Source organism: Eptesicus fuscus, chromosome 6 (assembly GCF_027574615.1).
Source record: "Eptesicus fuscus isolate TK198812 chromosome 6, DD_ASM_mEF_20220401, whole genome shotgun sequence".
Lineage (NCBI taxonomy): Eukaryota > Metazoa > Chordata > Mammalia > Chiroptera > Vespertilionidae > Eptesicus > Eptesicus fuscus.
Genome location: NC_072478.1, coordinates 32,161,505 through 32,177,069, shown reverse-complemented (window position 1 = coordinate 32,177,069; position 15,565 = coordinate 32,161,505). Strand labels below are relative to the sequence as shown.

Here is a 15,565-nt window from a genome sequence, read left to right as displayed (position 1 = left end):
CTATTTGCTGGGCACACAATTTTCTACATGTATTAGATCAACTTAATCAGTTGTGTTCAAATTTTCCCTATATTCTTGACCAATTTTCTGTTTACCTACCCATTTTAATACATGTATGCTAAAATCTCTCACATAACTGTGAACTCATCAGTTTTCCTTCTAATCTTGTCAAGTTTTTATTTTCAAGCCTATGTGAGGTGTTAGGTAAATTCAATAATGCTCTAGCTGCTTATTTTGCTTTATGAATACTCTTCACTTTACACTGTATTTTATCTGACATTAATACTGTCACATCAGCTTTTCTTCCATGTTCAAATAGCTCTAGCTTTCTGCCTATCTGTCCTAGTTCTGTCCTCTGGAGCTAAGAAGAATAGAGCAATCACTCCAGAAGACCAAGTCGAGTCAATGAGATACACTGTCAGAAGCAAAACTTAAAAACACAGGGTAAGTACTGGGAACAAAGAGACAACAAGACTATCCAAAAAATCCAAGAGAATCAACTGAAAAAAACAAACAGAAACAATCAAAAGGTTCAGTAACTTAAGTTGTACAAGATTAATATAGAAAAATAAAAATTTTCCATATATAAATAACCAGGTAAGAAAAATAATGAAAACCATTTAATTTATAATCTTAACAAAAACTATAAGACACCTTGGAATAAACCTAATAAGAAAATGATAAAACCTTATTGAAGGACACAGAAAAACTGAAGTAAACAGAGAAATATTCCAAATTTCTACATGTAAAGACTCAATGTTTTAAAGATGTCAATTTAATTATCCCCCCAAATAATCCTATAAACTTGATATTAATCTGAAAAGATCAATAGGATTTTTCACAAGATGTAAAAAGTTAGCAGAAAGAGTAAAAGGGTGGGTAGCCACCCACAAGCCAAGAAGAGAGGCCTCAGAGAAATCAACCATGCTGGCACCTTGATCTTGTGCTGGCACCTTGATCTTGGAGTTCCAACCTCCATAACTGTTGTTTAAGCTACCCAGTCTATGGTATCTTGTTTTGGCAGTCCTAGCAAACTAATACTTCCATAGTAACAACAAAAGGTATAAAACACCTAGGAATAAATTTAATAAGAATAATGAGTGGTGTATTAGAAAAAGCTTTAAAATGCTTATAAAAAATGTTTGTGGATAACTAGAATCAACATAAAAAAATGCAAATTCAATCCTAACCAGTTTGGCTCAGTGGATAGAGCGTCGGCCTGTGGACTGAAAGGTCCTAGGTTTGGTTCCGGTCAAGGGCATGTACCTTGGTTGTGGGCATATCCCGAGTAGGAGGTGTGCTGAGGCAGCTGATCGATGTTTCTCTCTCATCGATGTTTCTAACTCTCTCTCTTTCTCCCTTCCTCTCTGTAAAAAGTCAATAAAATATTTAAAAAATGCAAATTGTCCTTGATTTAGTCATTAAATTTAACACAATTCCAATAAAAATGCCAACAGTCATCTGGGAATTAAACAAGATGATTCTAAAGTTCATATAGAAAAACAAACATTACTACAGAAAAATGCTGAAAGAGAAGAGAAATATATCAATAAGCTATAATAAAACTGTATAATTCTGGGGCATAGAAGTCTTAGTATTGTATGTGATATTTCAAACTATTAAAAAAATGAATTATTCAATAAATAGATTCTAGATAGGCATCTAGAAAAAAAAAATTTTTCCCCTTTCCAAGGTAATTTTATTTTTGAGGAACTTCATACTGCACATTTTCAAAGAGTCACATAAGAAAGCAAAAATGTTATCCTCCCCTATCTATACTAATAAAAGGGTAATATGCTAATTAGACCAGATAGACCTGACATCTTCTGGATGTCCTTCCTGACAAAGCCAGGGCCCAGGTGCCTGCGGCTGGCAGGGTCCTGGGTGCCTGCCCGGGCGAAGCTGCCCAGGGTTCCCGGGTGCCTGCAGCCAGCCAAAGGGAAGCCTGGGTCCTGGGTGTGGGGGCCAAGGCAGAGGCAGTTAGGGGCAATCAGGAAGGCAGGGGAGCAGTTAGGGGCCATCAGACAGGCAGGTGAGTGGTTAGGGGCGATCAGGCAGGCAGGCAGAGGTGGTTAGGGGTGATCAGGCAGGCAGGTGAGTGGTTAGGGGCGATCAGGCAGGCAGGTGAGCAGTTAGGGGCATCAGGCAGGCAGGCAGAGTGGTTAGGGGCAACAGGCAGGCAGGCGAGCGGTTAGGGATGATCAGGCAGGCAGGCAGGCAGAAGGGTTAGGGGCAACCAAGCAGAGGGGTTAGGGGCGATCAGGCAGGCAGGCGTGTGGTTAGGGGTGATCAGGAAGGCAGGCAGGCAGAGGCGGGAAGGGGCGATCAGGCAGGCAGGCGAACAGTTAGGGGTATCAGGCAGGCAGAGTGGTTAGAGGTCATCAGACAGGCAGGCAGAGGCAGTTAGGGGTGATCAGGCAAGCAGTTAGGGGTATCAGGCAGAGTGGTTAGAGGTCATCAGACAGGCAGGCAGGGATGGTTAGGGGCGATCAGGCAGGCAGGCACATAGTTAGGGGTGACCAGGCAGGCAGGCGAGCGGTTAGGGGTGATCAGGCAGGCAGGCGAGCGGTTAGGGGCGATCAGGCAGGCAGGCGAGCGGTTAGGGGCGACCAAGCAGGCAGGTGAGAAGTTAGGGGCAACCAGGCAGGCAGGCAGGCAGAGGGGTTAGGGGCGATCAGGCAGGCGAGTGGTTAGGAGCCAGTGGTCCTGGATTGCGAGAGGGTGTAGGCTAGGCTAAGGGACACCCCCTACCCATGCACAAATTTCGTGCACTGGGCCTCTAGTTCCAGAAATAAGAGCATAAAATTTCTTTTTAAATCATGATACTTAGAAGTTTAGCATCTAAATGAACAAAACAAAAAAAAGGGGGCGGGAGGCATTTACTGTATATTTCAGATTGCTTTTGTTAGGTTTCTCCTCAGGTGGGATTAATATTTCTTCTTTCAATTCATATTACCAAAACAGTAAAAACCTGGGAAAAAATATAAACCTATTGATCACATACCATATTTCACACTAAGATGAATTCCTACCAGATAAAAAATTCAAATGTAAAAAAAACACACACCCACAAACAAAAAGAAGCCATGAAGTTCAAGATGAAAGCTTCTCTCAGGGTAGAGAATAATTGTCTAGCTATGACACAAAATCTAAAAGCCATAAAAGTAGAGATAAATAAATCTATCATAAAAGTGAAGATACAAAAATAAAATACCAACATTTCATATGGCCATAATTTCCATAACAACCAAAAGACAATAAAAAAGCAGGCATAAAGTTGTTGCAAACATTATGACAGATAAAGGGCTAATTTTAATAAAGAACTACAAATAAGAAAAAATCCACCATCTACAGAACAATAGGTTAAAGTATATGGATAGTTTATAGAAATTTAAATACAAATATGAGCTCAACTTCACTCAGTCTTTAAAAAATTATAATTACATAATAATTTTATTTTTTAGCCTATCAGATAGGTAAGATCCAAAAGTCTGATAGCACACTGTATTAGCAAATGTGTGGAGAAATAGACTCTTGCATATTGCAGATGAAAATACAAATTCATGCAACCTTTATAAAAGATAATTTGGCAATATTTATCAAAATTTTGCCATTTGTGAAATTATTTTATGTCAATTATATCTTAATAAAAGTCATACCCTTTGATCAAGCAACTATTTTTAAGGATTTATGCTATAGTTATATATTCATATATATAGGTGAAATGATGTATGTACACAGATTGTTTGCAATAATAGTAAAATATCAGAAACAATGTGGTTTATCCAATCAGTATCATAAAAAATACTGAGGAAGTCTTTTCTCTTTAGATACTGATTTACAAGATAAATTATTAAATGACAAAAAAAGGGGGAGAAGTATGTATAGTAACTACCATTTGAGTAAAAAAGAGGGGGGAAAGGAATATACTTGCTTATATATGCATAAGCATTGTTCTCTCCTTCCCACCCTCCTTTCATGCAGCCTGTCCATGTAGCGTGGGATTGCACACATCTTGTGGTTTCAGAGCAGTATGACTTCATACTAGAGGCTGGCTTCTCCCAGAGCAAGCATTCTAAGAAAATTTGGCAAAAGCTGCAAAACTTCTTAAGACTTAGCCTCAGTCTTAAGACAGCCTTAGAAGAATCACTTCTGCTCACTGTACTAATCAAAAGTCATTGAGCCAGCCCTAGCTGGTTTGGCTCAGTGGATAGAGCATCCGCCTGCAGACTAAAGGGTCCTGGGTTAGATTCCAGTCAGGGGCACATGCCCAGGTTGTGGGCTCTATCCCAGTAGGGGGCGTGCAGGCGGCAGCTAATTGGTGATGCTCTCTCATCATTGATGTTTCTATCTCTCCCCTCTCCCTTCCTCTCTCAAATGAATAAAAAATATATATATTTTTAAAAAGTCATTGAGCCAGACCAATTCAAGGAAAGGTACTACATAAGACCAAGAAACGTGATTCATTGGCTAGAGGCAGGAGGGTGCATGTTTCCAGAGTAGCTACCAAAATACTACAAAAATATACAGAAAAATGTAAATAGTGTGATGGGAGGTATGTTTTTCTTCTGAGCATGCTTTACAGTAACATTTTCCTGACATTTAGGAATATTTTAAAGTAGAGAAAATTATATGTATACTAGAGGCCTCGTGCACTGGGGGGTAGGGGGGTCCCTCAGCGCGGCCTGCGCCCTCTTGCAGTCTGCGAGCCCTCGGGTGAAGTCCGACTGATGGCTTAGGGGAAGTGGGCCTAAGCCATTAGTTGGACATCCTTAGTGCTGCCGAGGAGGTGAGAGAGGCTCCTGCCACCAATGAATGCTGCGCTCGCCAGCCGTGAGCTGGCTTCTGGCTGAGCAGCGCTCCCCCGCTCCCCCGGTGGTTGTGCCACTATTCGGTTGATTTGCATATTTCCCTTTTATTATATAGGATAATCAACATTTACAAAACATTTAACCAGGAAAACTTTTACTGTATTAATGGAATGACAAAAGTTTGTGTGATATGTGATACAATGTAAATGGATTATAGCAGGTACCAATAAATGTTCTACAAATGAATTGCTCCAATAAGTTAACAAAAATTATACTGAGTGGGTGTGTGACTCAATGGTTGAGTGTTGACCCAGGAACCAAGAGGTCACGGTTCAATTCCAGGTCAGGGCACATGCCCGGGTTGCCAGCTTGATCCTCCCTGCAGGCAGCAGCCGATCAATAATTCACATCATTGATCTTTCTGTCTCTCCCTCTCCCTTCCTCTCTAAAATAATTACAAAGATATTTTTTAAAAACTAAAACAATTATATTGCTATTTAATATATAGTATACAGTGAATATCATAAGTATCTAAAGCAAGCTAAATAAATGATCAACTAGGTAAAAGAACATTATGATAAATTATAAATGAATCAATGCCCAGGACTTATATTCTGCATTTACACACACACACACACACACACACACACACACACACACACACACACACACACAATCTTGTGACTACCTTACAATCTCTGTTATGGCACATTAGTTCTTAAGGCAGATTTTCACATTAAGTTAAGAAAGAACAAATAGCCCTGGGCGGTGTGGCTCAATTGGTTATTGCGTTGTCCCGTAAGCCAAAAGATCATGGGTTTGATCCCAACTGGGGGTGGGGGGGGAGGGAGGAGTGTGGAGGCAACCGATAGATGTTTCTCTCTCCCCCTCCATGTGCATCCTCCTGCCTCTAGCAGACAGAAATGGATGATTCTTTCCCTCTCCCTCTCTCTAAAGTCAGTAAAAAACATAAAAACGAAAAATGCAAAAAAATATATGCAGCATATCTAATGGGTTGAAACATATAAAGTACTTAGAACTGTGCCTGACACCTAACAAATACTCAAACATGTGGTGCATGGAGCTACTGTCCCAAAAGATACTATTAAAAGATAATCCATAATAAGATATTGTTGTAAAATAAAATTTTAATATTATAATCCTTCCTTGGAGATTCACATGCACATTCATAAATGAAAGGCTCTGAGAAGTCCTGAAATATGGAACTGTTTATCTTTGTTTATCCCACTGTTTGCTATGCTGCTATATACTTAAATTTCCCCATCTGAAAATTAAGGGGTTAGAACAGTGGTTCCCAACGTGGGGCACACGCCCCATAGGGGGGCAATTTGATTTTTAAAGGGGGCGATTCAAGAATGAGTTACTAACACAGTGAATTTTTTGCATTTCTTATGGTTCTAGGGGCCGCATATACAGTATATAAATATATATTGTGACATATTTATGCATTTCAGTTCTCTATTATGTTTTTAAACTTTATAATTTCTTAGTGATTTCTTCCTCAGTACTTCAACTGTTCTTTTATTTTTCTCTTTCATGGATGCCATGTTCTTTGGAAGCTTGTTTAGACCAAGTTAATGGCCTTTTAGGCTTCCTCCATGTGAATAGGAGTCCACTTTTTGAATAATAAGAATTCTATGTCATGGGGGTGGAGGGGCATCAAGATTTTAGAGATGCTTAGGTGGGGCATGGCCAAAAAAAGGTTGTGAACCACTGCGTTAGAATATTTAAATTCTAAGGTATATCCTAATAGCCTATGACCCTAATAATCTTGAAACATTTTCTAGGGGAATTAGAGATGAGTTTTTATTATATCAAATTTTGTTCCAAAAGTTCTTCTATTTTCCATGATTTTAAAATCCATCTTACCAGTTAAAGTACACGTTAACCATGATTGTACACATTATTTTTGGCTCACAAAAAAACAACAACACACAACAAAAATCCACAGTAAGTTCCTATAAAAGTGGATGGAGATAAGGGGAAGAATGTGACCATTGAGAAGCATGCTTCAAATCATGTCTGCTTATCCTACCTAATAAAAGGGAAGTATGCAAATAACCATCACTCCGCTATGCCCACGATTGGGCCGGTGGGAGGCTGGGGGCGGGACTCGGGGTGGCTGATTGGGCTGGCGGGAGGAGCCGGGGGCGGGGACTCACGAGGCCCCGCCTCTGTTCCTCTCGCCGGCCCCAATGGCCGGCGCTGCGGGAGGAGCCATGGGGCCAGCAGAAGGCGCCAGTGGTGGAACTCGGGGTGGCCGATTGCGTGGCTGCCGGCACCAGTTTTCCGCCAGCACCAGTTTTCCTCTGGCCACCCGCTGATCAGAGCGCTAGCGGGAGGCGCTCCGATCGGCGGTGGCCAGAGGAAAACTGGTGCTGGCGGAAAACTGGTGCCAGCAGCCAGGTGAAGGAAGGTCTATTGCATGAAACTTCGTGCAATGGGCTTCTAGTACTCAATAAATAGTGTTAACACAATGACTGAAGAAAATTATTTGTAAATATAAAGACATAGCTTACATAAACTTAGATAATGTAGCTTAATGAAGACAAGAGGCCAAGAACCTAAAAATTAAAACTAGTAAAACTATAATCAAAGAAGTATAGTGGGTGATTTAACTAGAGTTGAGCAAAGAATTAGAGGTATTGTGTGATGTGAAAAGAGCATTGGCCTAAAAATAAACAATGTTACCTTAGTCAAATCACATATAAAACAGGGGGCTTGAATTTAGTGACCTTGGGGCTGCGGTCAGTTGACTAATCATCTACAGTCTAAAATACTCTTCTTCAGAGATATTACACAATCTAACCCCCTTATTTACATATGTGGAATCAGTCTGGGGAAAACAGTTTGCTCAAGGTCACATAGCTAATTAATTCAGTCACTTAAATAGTGCCTATATGTCCTGATATAAGAGCTATACCAGTAAATAAGTCAAAAAATTCCCTGCCCATTTGTGCTTACATTCTAGGGAGGGGTAAGGAAAGGAATCAGTATGGAATGCTGTCAATAAACAAGGAAATAAAGAAATCTTGTAATTTCAGGTAGTAATAAACTCAGAACTAAAGCAGGCTAGGGCATAGCGTTTAGTATGTGGTATGGTGTATGGGGCATGTATTTCAGGTCAAAGTAGTTAAAAAAGGCCTCTCCAAAGACATGACATTTAAGCAGAAATTTGGAGTATATTCCGTGGTAAGAGTACTTCAAGTGGAAGGAACAGAAACAACCATTGTTATCTCTGAAGAAGAATAATAAGGAGACAAGGATGGCTAGAGCTGAGTACAAAAGGAGGAGAATTGTTGAAAATAAGCCAAAGTAGACAGGGGCCAAATTTTACAGAGGTGGGCAAAAGTAGGTTTATAGTTATTCATATGAAAAAAACATGCAGTTATGATTATTACAGCTTTATTTACTCAAAGGAATGTCATAATGCAACTGTAAACCTACTTTTGCTCATCCCTATATATGACCCTGCAGGCAATAGTAAAAATTATGTTTTTTTATTCTAAAGGTAGTAGGGATCTGTTAGAGGGTTTTGTTTGAAGAAGCAACATGATCTCATTTTTTTTTTTAAGATCACCCTGGCTACTGTGTTAAAAATAAATTGTAAAGGAACACAAATAGAAAAGCAAGCAGATGAACTGGAAGGCCACAGCTTGAACTAAGGTAGAAATAGAGATGGTGAGAAGTTGATGAATTATGTGTAATGAGACATGTGAGAAAGAAGACTCATGGATGGCTCCAAATTTGGATCTGAGCCAACTTGTGAATGATGGTGTTTACATAATGGGGAAGAACGGGAGACAGGATGTAGGAAGAAGGTTTAAGGAGAAAAATGAAGTTCTATTTTAGATTTTAAGTTGGAAATGCCTTGTAGACTTCCAAATTAAAATACCATGTAAATAAATAATGTCTGGAACTCAGAAACAAAGCTGTGCTATTTAGTCTAAAACATGGGAATAAAAGATTATCCGGGGGGGGGGGGGGGGAAGAGAGCCTAGGTGAGAAACCATATCTTGTTGCTTCTATAGTGTTTTAAACTGCATTGCATTTTCTTTCATAAATTAGAAATACTGCCTATATAACAGAAGTGCTTGAATTAAAGAGGAGTGCTTAAAACAAGATCAGCAATAATACCAACAATCAAAGCCTTCTATTTGGCAAGAGTGTAAAAAGAATTAGAAAACAGAGGGATGGAACAGTTTGTATTATAAAGTTCTGGTCAAAGCCAAAATTCCAGGGTAACCAAGTCAGCACCTGCCCGTGGTAGAGATACAGTGAGAAAGCAACTCACGCAACACCTGTTTTGTGAACATGCCATTTAGGCAAAGAGTACTGGAGCAGAGGACTAAGCCACTGGGGAAAAACAGTCAACCTTGCTATAAGAAAAGGTTTCCCTTATAAATGAAGGAAAAAAAGAGGAAGGAGAATGAATTATCTATTTATAAATTATATAAGAACCCCCCCACCCCCGCAAACAAATTCAGTCAGTTCTGATTTAAAACAGGATATATACTAGGTATAAAGGCAAAGCTCACTAAAGGAAAATATTTAAATAAAGGAATACGATGTTCAGTTTTTATTTTACAATAACCTTATAATGAACTAAAAGCCTATATTTTTTGAGGAACCCCCCCCACACACACACTAAATATCTTAGGTCTTTGTATAATTAAAATGGACAAGTGAGAAACTTTAAAACTCTTATAATTATCCTTTACAAACACTATATTCCTATTAATGTTAAAATATATCACAGTAACAATGGAAAAATCTCACCTGATATAGTTCTCTGATCTATTTACTGGGAACTGTAGGGAACCCAGGCAGAGAAGGGAGACTACCAGTACTCACTGTAAGCCCTACGTCTTACTGTCGTTCCCTACAATGGTCGGGCTAGCTGTGAACAGCCTACATTCACCATCTTCTAAACAACTGATCTCCACTAACATCACTAATTTTATTCAACAGAATTTTGCAATATGACTTTATTCAACCACAATATGGAAAATATTTCTCATGTTTTACTCTTCCAATTTAGATCCAGAATTCATCAAAGACCCTGGGGTTTGAAAATTCTTTTTAATTAAATAGAAAAATTATTCATGCTAAAAGAGAAAAAGCATTGTGAAAAAAGAAACCCACCAAGGGCATATTTATGGTTATTGTGGTGGCCTACATTTAATTCTTGTTTCTGAGACTTTGGCTTTGAATCAGGTTGGCAGAGTTCTTGGCTTCTTTCCCTATCAAGTAGAATCTATACTTTACTAATGGAGACACATATTGCATTAGGTTTACTTTCATTTTAAAAGATAGATTCATTACAAAATGTTAGCTTATACTGAGCCTGTGGTCATCAAAGTCACATAAAAATAATTGATCAGTCTGTGACAGTAGTTCTAGAATGGAGGTCTGTCATGTTGGTAAGTAACAGTAGTTCTAGAATGGAGGTCTTCTGATTCCATATTTTGTGCACTTATTTCACTACAATGCTTTATTTGCCTTTACTTTTATTCTCTTTTGAAAAGTCCTACTTGACCTACTATAATGCTATTATAATTATAAGACAATGATAGGAGATTAAGCAAAGACAGAAAACAGACCATAGAAAAGAACAGCAAAATAAGTTCACATATGGAAACTTGATATATGAGGCAGCATTATAGTTCACTGGAAAAAGGAAAGTCTAGTCTTTAAATAATGCTAACTATATAGCTACATATTTTAAAAATAGTATCTCATCCTCACACCAGACATAATAAATTATATAGATTAAAAACCCACACCTGAAAAGCAAAACTTTAAAACTGCAAAAGAGTATTTTTTTATGACCCTGGGGTACATATTTCTTAAATAACATATAATTTATAAAAATAAGAAAAAGATGGGTAAATAATATATATTAAAATTTTAAACTTCTGCGGATTAAAGGGCATGATTTAAAAAGTGAAAAGCCAAGCTAAATATCTATAATGCATAAAACAAAGAATTATAATCCAGAATATGTGTCTGTAAATAAGCAATTTACAGAAATTGAAATAGCTAATAAACATAAGAAGTTCAATCTCACCAGTAATCAGGAAAATACAAATTTATATAGCAATGAGGACTGCGAATACAATTGGCAAAAATTAAAAAATCTGATGACACCAACTGATGATGAGGATGTAGAACAATGAGAACTCTCTGTTCGTTCATATGGGGTTCTAAATTGGTTAAACAACTTGCAATTTGGCAACATCTAGTAAAGTTGAAGATTCACATGTTATGACCCAACATTTCCTTTCCGTTTTTACGCATATATTATAGAGAAACTCATGTTGACACACAAAAGTATTCATAGCAGCATTATTTCTAAGAGAGGAAAAAAAAGGTATAATCTAAATATCCATTGAGAGTAAAACAAACAAATGTGATATATCCATACAATACTGAACAGCAGAGAAAGCAAATAAACTTTACACATATTACCACAGACAAATCTCACAAACATAATAAATGACAAAAGCAAGCTGCAAAAATATATATATAACTTTGACACTATAAAGTTTTAAAATACTTAAACTAACATATATTATTTAGGAAAATATATGAATAAATATATAAACATACAAAAACAACAAATCCGGGATGATAGTTTAGAAGGCAAATTAGATCACAAAGGAGGAACTGGTGTTTTGTGTGTTTTCTTTATTAAATGGATGGTACATCTATTGATGTTCAATGTACAGCATCATTCTTTATTCATATCTATATGTCAGAAATATTTATAATCTTTTAAAAAGAAAGGACAAAAAGAAAGTGAAGGCTCCTATAATTACAATATAGTTTGTTCCTCTCAGGGAGGCAACAGTTTTGGAAATAAAGCAAAAAAGTAATTTGCTTCTTTAACTAGATATAATTCATTCCTAGTTCTATATCTGTCTATTTTCCTTTTGCTAAGTTTATCGTCTTTCATCATTGGTCCACTAATTTATTTGCAACCCTGTAAAAAGAAGTATAGTAAACAGGGATTTCAATTCCCACACTTTTCTTTATTGTTAGAGGAAATCATAAAATAAGAACTCCACATTTGCAAATAATCTCATTTTCTTTTCCAAACACATAGAGATTACCTTCTTACAATAATTCTTTTTTTCTTTTTTTTTTTATTAAGGTATTATATGTGTACATATCTTACCATTGAATTCTTTTTTAAATTCAAGAATGGCAATGAGGCTCCCCAGGGTGACTTAGTAGTTGAGCATTGACTTATGAACCAGGAGGTCATGGTTCAACTCCCAGTCAGAGCACATGCCCAGGTTGCAGGCCCTATCCCCAGTAGGGGGCAGGTGGGAGGCAGCTGGTGAATGATTCTCATAATTGATATTACCATTTCTCCCACTCCCTTCCTCTCTGAAATCAATAAAAATATATTTTATAAAGACAAACTAGAAAAACCATTAAAAAAAAAAAAGAATGGCATGAGGAATGTTAAGCAATTTAGATTCTAATTAACATTACCAATGACTGGTTTGCTCATTTGTTGATTATAGCCATTCTGAGAGGTATGAGATGGTATCTCATTGTTGTTTTGATTTGCATCTCTCAGATGATCAGTGACTTTGAGCACGTTTTTATATGTCTCTTGGCCTTCTGTATGTCCACTTTCGAAAAGTGTCTATTTACGTCCTTTGCCCATTTTTGATTGGATTGTTTATCTTCCTTTTGTTAAGATGTATGAGTTCCCTATAAATTTTGGAGATTAGGCCCTTATCGGATATAACATTGGCAGATATGTTCTCCCATGCAGTGGGCTTTCTTGCTTTGTTAATGACTTCTTTTGCTGTGCAGAAGCTTTTTTTTCTGATGTAGTCCCATTTTCTCCTTAGTTTCATTGCCCTAGGAGCTGTATCAGTGAAGATATTACTACCTTATATGTCTGATATTTTGATGCCTAGGGATTCTTAAAAGATTTTTATGGTTTCCCATCTTACATTTAAGTCCTTTAAGCATTTTGAGTTTATTTTTGTGTATAAGTGTAAGTTGGTGGTCTAGTTTCATTTTTTTGCATGTATCTGTCCAATTTTCCCAGCACCATTTATTGAAGAGACTGTCTTGACTCCATTGTATGCTCTTGCCTCCTTTGTCAAATATTAATTGAGTATAATGGCTTGGGTCAATTTCTGGATTCTCTGTTCTGTTCCATTGGTCTATATGTCTGTTCTTGTGCCAGTACTAGGCAGTTTTGAGAACAGTGGCTTTGTAATATAGCTTGATATCTGTTATTGTGATTCCTCCAACTTTGTTCTTCTTTCTCAAGATTGCTATGGCTACTAAGGGTATTTTTTTATTCTATATGAATTTTTGGAGAGTTTGTTCCAGGTCTGTGAAATTGCATTAAATCTATAGATTGCTTTAGGTAGTATGGACATTTTAATGATGTTGATTCTACTAATCCACGAACATGGTATATTCTTCCATTTGTTTAGGTCTTCCTCTATTTCTTTTTTCAATGTCCTATAGTTTTCCAAGTATAGGTCTTTTACCTCCTTAGTTTATTCCTAGGTATCTTATTTTTTTTTTTTTGTGCAATGGTAAATGGGATTGCATTTTTTATGTTTCTCTTTCTGAGAGTTCATTATCTATCTATATAAAAGCCTAAGCAACAGAATCACCGAACAATTGGTCGACTGGTCACTATGATGCACATTGACTACCAAGGGGCAGACGCTTCATGCAGGAGCTGCCCCCTGGTGGTCAGTCAGCTGACCAACGGGAGCCAGGTGCAGCAGGATTGGGATGAGTGGGAGCAGCAGGCAGGACCAGCAGTCTGATATCCCCCGAGGGGTCAGAGATTGCAAGAGGGCGCAGGCCAGGCCAAGGGACCTCACCAGTGCATGAATCCGTGCACCTGGCCTCTAGTTGGTGTATAAAAAAGCCATAAATTTCTGGGTGTTAATTTTGTATTCTGCTTCATGGCCGAATTCATTTATTAAATCTAGTTTTTTTTTTTTTTTATGGAGTCTTTAGGGTTTCCTATGTACAATATCATGTCATCTGTGAATAATGATAGTTTTACTACTTTTCCAATTTGGATGCCATTTCTTCTTCTTGTCTGAGTGATATGGCTAGCACTTCCAGTACTATGTTGAACAGAAGTGGTGAGAGTGGGCATCCCTGTCTTGTTCCTGTTCTTAGGGGAAATGGTTTTAGTGTTTGCCCATTCAGTAGGTTTGTCATATAAGACTTTCATTATGTTGATGTATGATCCCTCTATTCCCACTTTGCTGAGGGTTTTTATCAAGAAAGGGTGTTGGATTTTGTCAAATGTTTTTTCTGCATCAATTAATATGATTATGTGGTTTTTACCTCTCAATTTGTTTATGTGATATATCACGTTCATTGGTTTATGGATATTGTACCATTTCTGCATCCCTGGAATAAATCCCACTTGGTCTTGGTGTATGATCTTTCTAATGTAATGCTAGATCCAATTTGCTAGAATTTTGTTGAGGATTTTAGCATCTATATTCATCAGAGATACTGGCCTGTAATTCTCTTTCTTTGTAGTGTCTTTATCTGGTTTTGGGATTAGGGTAATGCTGGCTTCATACAAAGAACTTGGACATGTTCCTTCCTCTTGAATTTTTTGGACTAGTCTGAGGAGGATAGGTTTTTGTTCTTTGAATTTTGATAAAACTCCCCCATGAGGCCGCTTGGCCCAGGGCTTTTGTTTGCTGACTTTTTTTTTTATTACTGCTTCAATTTCCTCCATAGTTATTGGTCTATTCATATTTTTTTTATTCTTCCTGATTGAGTTTTGGAAGGTCGTATTTTTCTAGGAATATGTCCATTTCTTCTAGGTTGACCAGTTTGTTGGAATAGTTGTTCATAGTATTTTTTAGCAATCCTTTGTATTTCGGTGGGGTCTGTTGTTATTTCTCCTCTTTCATTTCTGATTTTGTTTATTTGTGTCCTCTCTCTCTGCTTCTTGGTGAGCCTGGCTAGAGGTTCCTCAATCTTATTTATCCTTTCAAAGAACCAGCTCTTGGTTTTATTGATCTTTTGTATTGTTTTTTGGGTCTCTATGTCATTTATTTCCACTCTGATCTTTATTATTTCCTTCCTTTTGCTCACACTGGGCTTTTCTTGTTGCTCTCTTTCTAATTCTTTAAGTTGTAGAGTCAGATAATTTATTACTAGTTTTTTTGTGTGTTTTTTTGAGATAGGCCTGTAATGAACTTCCCTCTCAGGGCTGCTTTCACTGTGTCCCATAGATTTTGGATTGTTGTGTTTTCATTGTCATTTGTTTCCAGGATGTTTTTTTAATTTATTCTTTGATCTCTTTGGCAACCCAATCATTGTTTAATAACAGCTATTTAGCCTCCAAGTGTTTGAATTTTTTTGATTTTTATTGTAGTTTATTTCTATTATGCCATTGTGATCTGAGAAGAATCTTAATATGATTTCAATATTCTTGAATTTGAAGAGACTTTGCCTATGTCCCAATATGTGGTCTATCTTTTAAAGTGTCCATGTGCACTTGAGAATGTATATTCTGTAGCTTTGAAATGTTCTGAAGATGTCAATTAAGTCCATCTGATCTAGTGAGTTGTTTAGGATTGCTGTTTCTTTGCTGATTTTTTGTCTAGAGGATTTATCCAGTGATGTCAATGGGGTATTAAAGTCCCCTACTATAATTGTATTGCTGTCAATTTCTCCCTTGATTTCTTCCACAAGTTTTTTTTATG

At 37.4% G+C, this 15,565-nt stretch overlaps 1 protein-coding gene and 1 long non-coding RNA gene across 6 annotated transcripts in view; one reads left to right on the top strand and one right to left on the bottom strand.

Moving 5' to 3' along the window:
• The window catches only part of FZD3 (frizzled class receptor 3), a 79,408-nt gene that overhangs the window by 15,014 nt on the left and 48,829 nt on the right, over window positions 1-15,565 (bottom strand). Inside the window, exon 1 of one of the 5 annotated variants that reach the window (XM_054717611.1) lies at window positions 9,612-9,649. The exons of the other annotated variants lie outside the window; for them this stretch is intronic. The gene's annotated coding sequence lies outside the window, so the exon portion shown is untranslated. Of the gene's footprint in view, window positions 1-9,611; window positions 9,650-15,565 lie in introns of those variants that run through there. 5 annotated transcript variants of the gene reach the window in all.
• LOC114234832 (uncharacterized) overlaps window positions 1-15,565 on the top strand; it is a 69,698-nt gene that overhangs the window by 28,476 nt on the left and 25,657 nt on the right. Inside the window, exon 2 of the long non-coding RNA XR_003621022.2 lies at window positions 347-444. This is a non-coding gene — a long non-coding RNA (uncharacterized LOC114234832). The remainder of the gene's footprint in view (window positions 1-346; window positions 445-15,565) is intronic.